Raw genomic sequence first — 13,464 nt, forward strand, 5'->3', positions numbered from 1 at the left:
TTGGTAACTCGGTGCTATAAAACGTGTCTTTGTGTATGATTCAACAAGTAGTAGAACAAGCCATATGAGTCGAAGTTTATCCATTCCTTTTACCTTCGGGATGAAAGCAATATCTGTGGGCCCCTCGATGATTTGATGATGAAAAATGGAAGTGCTCGGCCGGGCCAGGACTGATTTGATTTGTTCAATTAGTCAGTCGTCATAAATCGGAAATCGGGAAACAACTAATGGACAGAGAGAATGATTATAATCCATGTCTCAGTCCATATGATATCTAGAATGGAGGAATATATGATCCCTTATCTAATGGACAAGTCGTTGACAAAGATCAGAGTTCATCTACAAGGTCAGAGTTCGACAGAAGCTTTTGAGAGCTACGATTGCTAGTTGGTTCCTGAAGTCATACGCAATAATAGTTTTAGACTTATCCAAGTGGGAGACTGTTGGATTAATGTCTAAGTCCATAACTATAATTGGTAAGACTTGACCCGACCCGGCATGGTCCATTTGGGTTGCATGTCATCATGCACTTGGATAGACTATAATGAGAGAAATAAGACACTTACGGTTATTAATATATTATAAGTTCTAGTATATTAATAATAAGAATAATGAGATTATTTAATTAGTATTGATCAAGAATTAATCTAGAATTAATTAAGTGATCAAAAGAAGACTAATTAAATATATGGGTGATCCAAGATTCCTTATGTTGGACTAAGTCCATGGGGTGACCCATGGATACTCCATGGAGGTTAAAACCCATGGAGCATAAGGAATGGGTAAAGTCATGAGTTACATGGTGTAACCCTAATAGCCACCATATAAAAGAAACCCATGGCTCAAGAAATCGTGACTATGACTAACACTATGTGTGTATGTATGAGGGCTACACGATTTCATGAAGTGTTCTAATTTCTCTCTAAGTTATTCCAAGTGTATTTGGTGTTGTGTGAACCATTTGAGGTGTCACACTTGGGGCACTAAGCACTCAAGCTTCATGAAGACAAGCACCATTAAAGAGGTATGTATTCTATCTTGTTATATCCATTATTTTGTATGCTAGATTAGGATAATACCTTGGATGTTCATATTTGCATGTATAATAGAGAAAACATAGATCCAAGGTATTTAGGGTTGCATGTACACTTAGGAGTGTTAGAATGCTCATAACCCAACATTTTCCTGTTCTTCTACACTCTCGAAATCTTCATCAGTGTAGTTCTCAATTTTCTTGTCAACCACCTGCCCCGCAACTGTAGTGGTCATTCTGATTGGGTCTTTTATAATGCATTTCCAAATTTTGAAGTCCTTCATCTTTATGTATTTTTCAATTCTATATTTCCACTCGGGAAACCCATCATCAGACATGAGCCTAGGAATTCGCGTGGTGTTGCCCATGATAGCATCGAGCTCTTGAAAACGGGTTTGATTTTGTGATTCCATTTTTTATTTAAGTTAAAATTAATATTTAAAGGTGAATTAAAATTAACTGTTAAAAAAAATTTTAATTTACTGCTGAAACGAAGTTCACTGCCGGAAATTGTTTACGGCCGTAAACTATCAATTTGCGGTCGTAAACTGTAAAATACACGTTTTGAAATCGTGTTTTAAGTAAATAATATTATGGAATATTATGTGAATTTGAATTTTGAGTTCTAACAGATAGGTTTTACTAGAAATGAAGTAAAACTATGTTTAGAATCACTCATAAAATGTTAGAAGTCTTATGAGATTCCAATTAAAAATCAAATAGTAAAATATAGCGAAAATATAAAATTTGGAATAAGTAAATTTTTATTATTGAAAGTTGTAGATAATCTCGTTAGAAACATTTAGGCGAAAACCTCATCGAAATCCGAGTTATAACGAAGAAGTTATGATTAAATGAAGATCCGTGATAAATCCGGAAAATAACTTGTCGCGTAAAAATTTAGTTTTCGATAAACTAATTTTTAGCCTTAACTTGTCATGTAAATGAAAGTTGTAGAGCTCGTGAAAATAATCAACTTTCATATAAAGACCGTTTGAATCTGCTTCGTATAAAGAAGTTATGATTTTTCGAAGTTTCAGCTTAGCGGTAGCCAGCTAAAAACTCGAATTTTAGATCGAGTGATGTTTAGCCGACACAACCTAAACGAGAATTGAAGGTCTTGTCATTAGTAGTGCAATGGTAAAAAGTCTGACGAAAACAGACGTCGGATGAAGAAGTTATGAATTTGTAACGGATTTTCCTGTCCCGGTCTGTTAAAAATAATAACATTAAAATTAAATCAAAATTAGCCGACGAAGTCTAAACGAAAGTTATAGAGCATACTTTTAGCTTCGTGTGCATATAAAGAACGTCAAAAACGGAACTCGTGTGCAAACGTTATGGATTTTACAAGATTTGGCACATTTTTCATTTAATTTTCGTGTGAATAGTAAATGCCACGTCACCCTCGCTCGGAGTTGGACACGTTTCCGAAGCTGCAGCGTGGCAATGCCCGAGTAGCGACGCGTGTCGCACTGACGTCCGGAAGGCCACGTGATCCTCGCATGCCACACGTGATCCAAACCTCGTGCCATCTTCCCATTGGACCGAAGATGGGTCCAATCCGAGGCTACCATCTGCGAGCGAGTTGTTCCGACCCTCGCACCCGAAGCCGCGCCCTGCTGGTAGTTGGTCCGAGCCTCGCAGCCACCTGCCTCCCTCGCATGCGCGCCATCTGGAGCCCCTCGCTGCTGCCACGTGTTTCTTCTTCCTTCGGATCCGAGCTCCTCCTCCCCTATAAATAGACGGCCAGCGAGACCTCTCGGGTAGTTTGAGAATTTTGGCATATTTCACCCCTTTTTCTATATTTCGACTATCCCGACATCCCCCGAAGCCCCGGTACTTATTCTAAAGCCCGAAACACGCCCCGAGACTCCCGAGAAGCCTAGAAAATTTATCTTTTCGGTTTCGAAGCTCTACCTTCGCAGATCCTGGTTTTCAAGAAAACTACCGGTTTTCAATGATGAAAGTCATATTTAGAGCCGAAGTACTGTCCAAATTAATATTTTAGGCCCCAGTTATTTCACAGGGAGTTTAATATATAGAAATAATTTTATGTTATGTCTTATATGTGCTACGTGCTTTTTAGTGTTATTATTCCGGGTTATTTTCCCAGGTTATTTTTATTTGCTATTTTTAATAGCAAAGAAATACCTTTGACCATGTGAATAGTGAAAGGACTTAGATTCACGTTGGTACTAGTATGTAGCCTCTAGCCATGTGGAACATGTCTTCGTAAGAGAATGAATTTTATTCTATGGTAGTGGCAGAAGGTTAGACAGGGCTATAAGCCTGAAATCTACCGAAATGTTAATCCGAAGTTGTATATCTTCTGTGCCGTTTGATCCAAAGCTTTATTGATATATACCAAGCATGGAAATTGTTATGTCTCATTGATAGTATATCTTTAAATCAAATCAATGATTGATATGAAATGTTTGTCACATGATTCACATATGCCCTTGTTGTTCCTTGTTCCTCTTTGCTTCTGCCCTATTAAAGTATATATATGGCATAGCGTTATATTGTATCTATTATTAAAGTCACTAAGCGTCACCACTTACCCTCTCGATGTTTAACAAATTGCAGGAGATAAACATCCAGTATAGTTATATACTAGTAGAAGATTTTTGAATAGTTTGAAACTATTGTATCGATAGAAGCTTATGAATAGTTTGAAACTATTGTATTTTGCACTCCCATATGTATAAAACTATAGAATCCTAGGAAGTTATGTAATATATAACACTTTAAAATAGTCGGTTTGTATTCAGTAGTTTGTAATCTCTTTATCAATGTAAAATATTGATTTTATGAATATGCAAGTAGCATGTTTTGGAGTAACTATATTGTGAAGTATGAAAGTTTGGGTCTTTCATAAATACGAAAGTTAGGGTCTTTCATAAACCTGATGATTTTTCGGTTCAAAAATTTTAATAGTAATTCAAGAAATTAATTTATTTTACTTTCAATAATTCAATATGGTTAAAATACGGTCTTCAAGATTAACCGACTTGCACCAAAATAAGGTTTACGACCCAAGAATCTAGACTTCATGGTAGATGAATTTGACTAGTTTGCGGTCGTGAACTCGGTGTTTACGGCCGTAAGCTTGGACCGAGAACACAGAATCTTCGATTTTTGGATGATACAATAAATCCCCTTTTCTGAAACGCACGAACTAGCACCAAATAAACGACTGTAGAATTCCTTTGACGCCGGTCTCACTCTGATACCAATTGTAAGGTCCAAAATCGGATCTTACCAGAGATCAAAAGCAGACAACAATCACACAAAATGAAATAATAAGCAAAGATTTAACATACCAAGCTTGCATACGTTTTATAGCTTTAAACGTCTGATACAACTTGGTGGGAACGTGAACACAAAAGGCATCAACAACCAATACGTCTGACACAACCCTATATATATAGACACCTGAGACAGTGTGGAGTTTACGACCATAAGGTGTTTACGGCCGTAAACTCAGTTACAACCGTAAACTGACAATTAAAGCTAATTAGAAACATACCCCTATTACTAACTTCAAAACCTAGACCGAACCATTGTTCTAAGCCCTTAAGAATACAAGAGCAAAAGCAGTCTATGACCGTACACCCATGTGTAGCCGTACACCCCTCAAAACACCCCTAAAGGGCCTTTAAAATGCAATTCTAGCTTCAGAACTTGATGAGCAGTAGTCCCACAAGCTTCGCCACCATTCAAACACACTTTAGTACACATGTTACCATGAGTGTACATTCGTACACTTCCTGGCCATACACCCACGGCCGCGCACTCCATTTAGTGTCCGTACACTACCTTTAGATGAATCACATGTGATTCTAACACTTGGTCCAAGTGTTTCCTAGTCCCTAGAGGTGTTTCCTTGCATTTGGTTGCTTCTAAACACTATATTCATGCCAATATATGTCATTATATGTCATTTAGGACACGTTGTCTCTCGGGATTTCACTTGCAGAAGTTCTTATCCTTACGCACTAATTTGTTTGAATCACCTACATCAGGTGAGTTCATATCCCTATAATCAATCTTTTAAACTGTTTTAAATGCTAAGTTGAACACAATGTTAATTGTGTAAATGTTTTGTTATAAATATCTTTTAAAGGATTTCTTATGTATTAACAAGTGATCAAAACGTCTCAAAAACTCTTTTAAAGTTATGTTACTTTATAGTTTACAAAACTCTTTGTTTTTAAAGTACAATCGTAAGTTAATAGATAAATCGAGTCTTCTTTTCAACTTAGTATCATTTCAAGTAAACGTACTAGTAAACTATAATAGGTATAGTTTAGGGGTTTAGTTCATACTATAACAAGCACATAAAAGAACATATTATAACATGTACAGAGAAGATCATACTCTAAGGAGTACAGGGAGGAACACACTATAACAATAACAGATGAACAATTCTTGAATTACACACTTATACGATGTTCTTAGTACTGTAGGAGTACATCATATCCTTAATTCACTTTCAGAACAAATTAATATGTTAATATATATTTCCGAGTTTGCATTAACACTAGTACGATTACACGTAGCTGGGTTAGTAGGCACGAGGTGATAAGACATAATAATATATCTTTCTAGGTTTGCGTTAACACCAGTACGATTACATGTACCTGGGTTAGCACGCACGAGGTGATAAAACATAATAATATATTTTTTCGGGCTGGTGTTAACACTACTACGATTGCACGTACGTGGGTTAGCAGGCACGAGGTGATAAATCCTAATAATATATCTTTCTGTTGAAACTAGTATGATTACACATACCAGGATTAGCAGGAACGAGGTGATAGCAATATATTAAATCGAAATTATTTATACAAATTTACATAACTTATTTGTAACATGAACATTAAGTGGAAAGGGACCTTTAATGTTAACTTTATGATTCATTAGTGTATACATCACAGATATATATATATATATATATATATATATATATATATATATATATTAATTTGGTCTAGGAGATAGTAGGATATGTGCTTTCCACCTTACTTCCTGTTGCTTGTTTGGTTGTGTGCTTAGGGCAGATGTACCGAGTATACTATCTATCCGATTCTAGTTATATATGTATTTCATATACACCAAGTAATCATAAGGACTACCAGGTATAGGTCAGATCATAGTAAACTAATTCAAATACATCGTTTTCTATTACAAGAAAATACTTTTCAGAAAGAACACGAAGTAGACTAAACTAGAAACTTACCAGTAACGGGTTTAATCCGTTTTATTAAACCAGTATAACTTAAAGGATGTTAGGTGGTTAATACTATAATACCTTAGTTTATACATCAGGGGTATATATAATTAATACCTGTTCGGTAGTTGGATGTGTGCTTTCCGCCTTACTTCCTGTTCCTTGTTTGGTTGTGGGCTTAGGGCAGATTCAGACAATTAACTATCTGTTTGATATTAGATTATATATAGATAGTATAAACTATGTGATTATAGAAGGAACCACGGTGGTTACCATTTTTACTAAAAGAAATAAGGGTTTTCTTAAAGAATGTTTTCATCAAATATAAAGGAACTGTTATAGTTAACTCCGTGACTACCAAGAGAATATGCTAGGGTTATATACAACAATGATCTCACAACCAATGGGAGGTGTGCCTTCTGCCTCATTTCCTGTTCCTTGTTTGGTTGTGTGCGTAGGGTAGATACACACAATCTATTGTTTGTTTCCAATGCTATTTATATAACTTGTATCCACTTAGTACTCATACAAATGATTGTTTGTAGAGTCATTTTTACTTATCTTTCATCAAAGCAAGAAATATAGGATTTTCTGGAGGAACAAGAAAACTTTTCTAAACAGAACTTACAACTTACTACAACCTTCTCACAACTTACATTACATCACTAAAGTCTTATGAAATCACCAGCTTTAGTGTTGATCGAATCTTTCAAAGTAACTTGTATTCTCAGGAAACTAGTAGACAGGTACGTGCGCTAGGAATTCAGAAGATGGAGCATAATAGGTTCAAGTCTTGTTTTGTTATTTATTTTATAGTCTATATTATGTGAACCACATAATTTGTAAACACTTTCTTTCTAATAAAATGGTTGTTTCTTACTTTGATTACTATGATGCATGTCTTGTGATACTAAACATGACGTCCTCGACCTCCAAACGTTTCTGTCGTTCCGGTTTTGGGGTGTGACACATATACACACTATAACATATGATTTCAAAAATCACATGTGATTAAAAATATTGAAACAAATCAAAAATCATACCTGATTTAAATCTGTCCGCGTTAGAAAATATTATGTTATTTTAAACATAACAAATACTAAAACAAATCAAAAATCACACGTGATTTAAATCTAGTGAAATTAGAAAACCATATGTTATTACAAACATATGAACACTATACCATATGATTTCCAAAATCACATGTGATTATAAATATTGAATTAAATCAAAAATCATATCTGATTTAAATCTGGTCTCTTTAGAAAATCATATGTTATTTCAAACTTTCTTATTCACATTACAGAATCATATATGAGATTAAATCACATATGATTATAAAGAATCTTTGCTTATACATTTTTATATACTTAAATCACATGAAATTTATATAGAATTCAATCACATGAAATTTTAACAGTAGAAAATCACATATATGATTTAAATTTGTTATGAATAAGACATATTCTGGAAAAAGCACATGTAATTGCCATCTATAATATACATAAATATATTAAATCAAAAATAACACTAAAGCAAAAGGAAAAAAGTTGACTAAGGTATAAAATGAACCAAAATCACATATGATTATGATCTATTATGAAACATTTTATGCTTAAAAAATTGAAAACTAATAGTCACAAATGAATGTTAATCACAAATGAATGTAATAAAATTCTCTACATCATTTCTTGGCATCAAAACTGCTTGGACAAGTACAGCTGTTGTGTGGTTCTTTTTTACCACATATTGAGCATTTTTTGGACTTCTTTTGAGCTATCATAATTAACTTTTTAATTTCACCAACAAGCCTCTTATTTCCACATCCTTTATTGTATAGAACATTTGGAAAAAAATATTTCACCTCTTCCGAAATAGTAACATTATAGAGTTTCTCAAGGACATCCGAATTGTGATTGGTTCTTCACTTGTAGAATTTCTCTTCACATCATTCAACAAAAGTTGTGTTTTTTCAGCAAAAGATGCTAGCTTCTGCTTCTCAACTCTAAATATATCTAAAGCAGGTTCAAAATTAAAAAAAAAAAAAAATACTTTATTAACCATTTTCATAACATCTACATCCTCTTCGTTAAAAACGTCTCTCGATAGATGATAATTTGAAGATATTACATCCTTTCTCCATCGCCTAAGAAATATTGTTCAAGTATTTCATTAAAAATTTTGTACATCAATACTCTAAAAGCAAGTCTGCAAAGTATACCAAAATGATTAAAATGTCCACAAGTACAATTCCCTTCTTTTTCAGCATATTTTAGTTCCACCTATAACAATAATAAATTACATATGATTATACAAGTAAGCATCACACATTCTATTGTGTCACAACTAGCAACTTAGGGCTTAGATCGTGAAGCTTGTACATAACAATTTCCTCTATGTAACCTTGTTGCATCTAATTAGTGAAGCTACATTGTTATATGAATTCATGTGTGCATACATTTAGAATCAAGTTGAAATAGCCTCATGTAAGCCCAAATTTGATCCAATAGCTAAACAAAATCAATTTTGGCCCTTTGCCCAAGAGTCTTTGGCCCAAACGCCCTATTGGACCGAAAACTCCCATCCTTGGGCCTTATGGGGCCGAAAGCTTTTCCTTGGAACTTATTGGATCCAATTAAATCCGAAAAGCCCATACTCACTCCAAACCAAAAACCCTTCTACCCTTGAACTTTAATGGACCAAAAACCTCTTAATTAGCCAAGCCAAAACCCGAAAGCCCATGAAATTAGCCCATTTAGGCCAAAATCATATAGGATTTTGGTTTGTACAAGACAAAAAAAAAGAGAAAATAAATCAAAAACATTAACACCTCATGCCTTTACATTCTGTTACTCTTCATGTATCCACACCATGCATATTTTTACCTTCCATACATCCACACCCTACACCACATTGTACACCATGAAACCAAGTCAATTTTTCTCTCTCTCTTCTTAAGATCGGTCGCAAGCACCTAGACATATACACAAACTAAACACATTTTCACTCAACCTACTCTCCAAAACACTCTTCCTTCCTTCTCTAATTTTTGTATACCACCCTCAAGAGCAAATTCTTCAAGAAACTCATAAGAACTTGGTAAGTATTCTTGAAAACCTCTAGTTTTTTATACTTCTTTAAGCTAAAACTCCACCTTTACACACACCATTTCGTGTGTAGACCCTAGAACACTAGCAATTTTCAAGTATTGTTTAGGTTGTGCAAGGCTAGGCTTAAAATCTTCTTCACTTCCTTCCTTTAACTCATGAAATCAACAAGCTTAGCTTCATACCCCATGCTTTTTCGTGTTTTTCATGTATTTTCGCGGGGGGGGGGGGGGGGGGGGGGTGGATATAAGTCAAGTTTTATTTAACCATTGGATATTTACATCCACCTACATATTTATGTAACAATTTGAGCTTATAATGTTGAATATATCATGGTGATACACTAGAAACTTGTGAATTAGATGCCTCATGTTTTCTAGATTATGTTTATCCTTTGAACAATTGCATGCATCATGGTTATGTGTTGAATATGGAACAAATACTTGTGTAAAAAGGTTATTATCTTATATACCTTCAAAAAAATCGTGATGAACATGTTCATTAACATACTTTTAAAATAAAAATTTGTGGACATGGGTTCCTCACTCAAAATTTTCGAAATCATAGTATGTATATATCCATGCATGTGTACTTTTGGATACATACATACCCCCTTTTTAAAAACCTACACTAATATTTGGATAAAATATTGAGTTTATCATTTATTGTCTAACAAAAGTCGTGACAAATTTTATTTAAACTTAAACAACATATTTGGTGTGATAAACTTGCAAAAATCAGTAAAAAGGATGTTAAACATAAATACAAAGGTTGATATTTTTATAAAAATAATATTATTAGTAAAATAGTCGTAAAGTTGTCATCATCATTTTTGGATGGTTTATAACCCAAGATAATATGCTATTTTTGCAACATATGTTACAACTAGACATATTCACTAAAGTCTAATTATACAAAATGTTGTAAATAGTTTAACCAAAATCACATACAAAACAGTTTTATGACAGAAAAACGTGAGTGGCATAAACTTTCTATCACAAAACTCATATTGCATAACTAATAACATGTATGTCATGAAATCTGGGAATCACACGTCATAAACCAGCATATTACCAAATTCTGTAAATTGTGTGTCATAAAACATTTGTCACGAATTTACACTAGTGATGTTATTTAAATATTCAATAAAGAGAGTAGAACTTTGTATAAAACGGTTAATGCTCTAGTGAGACACTATCTTCACCATACCAACCTAATTTAAACCCTAAGTCCTATAATTATAATCAAAGTCTCTTGGAGGGAGATCGAGATAATTGTGTATAGATCTATATGGGGATTGACACACCCACACCTGAGTTGTTCGCTACAGCTAGATAGGGCCAGTCTAGGGTGACAAATATCTTACCAAATCTAACACTTGAAGAATGTCATGACAGGCATAACAGTGACATCAAGCATGGTTATAATGACTCGCATAGTGATTAACAATTCCATCTTGATTTACGGGAAAACTTACACTTCACTAGTTTTATAAAGTATAAAACTACACATTATTTTCAATACTTAACTGTCACTATTCCAGTCTTAGGATCTAAGACTATAGTTTCATACAATCAAAAAATATGGGAGTGTCTGGGAACATACATTCACATGATTCAAATAAACGTGCATACATATATTCATGGTTTTGGAAATGAACATACAATTCACTTTTATGGAAAATATTGGATTTTCTCGAAGCATACAACATTTTTTTGTTAAGCAAAATAGATACAAACTATTTTCATAGAAAAATGCTTTTAAACTCACCAACATTCTATGTTGACACTTTTCAAAACAACTTGTATTCTCAGGAAACTAATAAGCAAATTCTCGACCCCATTGATTTTGGATGTTTGTTGCATTATGAAATTTAAAATTTTTTCGCTTATGTGTAACATTTAAACAATTAGAAATTGTAAACTTATGAACATTGTAATTATGTCCATTTATATTCAATTATGATGATACGACACAATGACGTCATCCGTTGCCGAAAGTTTCCACCGTCCTGGTTCGGGGGAGTGATAGATTGGTATCAGAGAATAATTTATAGTGAACTAGTATATCTAGTCATACAAGATATACAACTATAAATACAATGGGACTAAAACACTTTGAATAAAAGTATGCTTTAAAAATATAAGTATTTTATAAAAAGTATACCCACATGTGAGTACATTAACAGTAGAGTCCTAATATGAAAACAAATAAAAAGTATTTGGAAGAGTTGGACATCGCGACTAAACTTAGACAGTTATGTAGTCATATCTAGGGTAAATATAGTCTAATCAACTATATTTAGTCGAGATATGACCAACATGTGTTTTGGAGTGGTCGAGGTGGACAACAAAATCTAAAACTTACCAACTTTAAATCAAAAGGGGTCTAAAAATAAAACTAAAAGAAATAAAATACTATAGGGGTATTTTGGTATTCTATCTATTTTCTCGTACTTATATATTCTCGTACAGACGCCATGGCAGACTTTCATCACCTAGGAGATCCTTTTCCAGCAAACTAGGGGAACTAGGGATGGATAGAAGAGGATCTATAGGAGAATTTGGAAGAGATCGAAGAGGAGGAGATCGATGAGGAGCTCGACGACGAGGAGGAAGAGGAAGATGATTCAGTCGAAGAGTCCAAAGTCATTGACCCTCCCTACATGGCGAGGGAATCAGCGCATCGATGGTGCTACAATGACCCTAAGCCTCTCTGGGCTTATGATATTAAGAGATGGAGCAGGCACCAGAGGTAGTGTCCACCTTTCAGTATGGAGAGAGGGTTTTATGATCTTTTCCATGGAGGACCTTCCAACCGAACACTTTGTGTCTTGGTTCGACAGATCTCAGATATCAGTGATATGGCTCAGACGACATCAAACCGAGTCGGAGAGATGACAGCTCTTGTGGAGCTCATGGCTGCATGCACCCAGGACCTCGCGAAGGATCTCCACCATATGGACCGACTTGTTGTGGACCTTACTACCGCGCGAGCAAAAGTATGGGAATACCATATGAGACATACTACTCTTGAGTAAAGGGTACTAGAAGTCGATCGCGGACTAGCTAAGCTACATGGTTCTTCCACTTCATCCCATACACGGCATGGGACTACTTGGCGAGGGTAGGATCTATCCTACTCCCCCACTATGATAGACTATTGGGTATGCGTTAGTGCTACCGCTTCTTTTATTTTGCAGGATCGACCCTACGTTTAAGTAATTACACTACTCAGAGGGTCGTTATGTTGTCGGATTATTAACTTGATGTAGTATATTATGTACCACTACTTTATTACTAATGAAACAAATATGTGTTTTATTTACGGACGTTGTTGTCTTTTATTTATTATTTGTTCATTTTTATTTGGTATAAAAGGATTTCAATTACATGTACAAAGTAATACTCAATAACTACTAGCTTGACATACATATAAATGCAATGTTACATTACAATAGTGTTCAAAACGTAACTCTACTAAAAAAACTTACCGTAAATTCCATCTGTTGCAGTAAAATGCCGCCCCGAATGTACACCAAGCACAAGAACACCACAGCAGCAGCACCACCACCACCATCACCGCCTCCACCACAAATTGATTCGGCTGCATTCCAGGCAGCAGTTTTAGCTGCAGTCACTGTGGCTTTGGCACATATCAATAACAATGGTGCCAATAGAGGCAGAAGTGGGAATGGAACGGGCAGTTCTCACCACGGGGTTAATAAAGGGCCTCAACGAGTATTCACATACAAATTATTCACAAATGGGAAGCCAAGGCCATCCAAAAGAAGTGGGGGTGTCATAGCCCTATCTCGATGGTTTGAGAAGACGGAATCAGTCTTCGAAATTTGCAGATGTCTGGAAAAAGCAAAGTGAAATTTGCAACATGTACTTTTGCTAATAGAGCCCTTTCATCGTGGAATGGCCACATCAGGGCTCTAACACTTCCAGTAGCAAACTCGATGGCTTGAGAAGACCTCAAGACCATGATGCTTGAAGAGTACTATCCTAGAGGGGAGGTAAAGAAACTAGAGAAAGAATTGTGGAATCTCGCTATAAAGGACTCCGACATTGAAGCTTACATTG

This window comes from Lactuca saligna, chromosome 9, assembly GCF_052625555.1.
Source record: "Lactuca saligna cultivar CGN05327 chromosome 9, ASM5262555v1, whole genome shotgun sequence".
Lineage (NCBI taxonomy): Eukaryota > Viridiplantae > Streptophyta > Magnoliopsida > Asterales > Asteraceae > Lactuca > Lactuca saligna.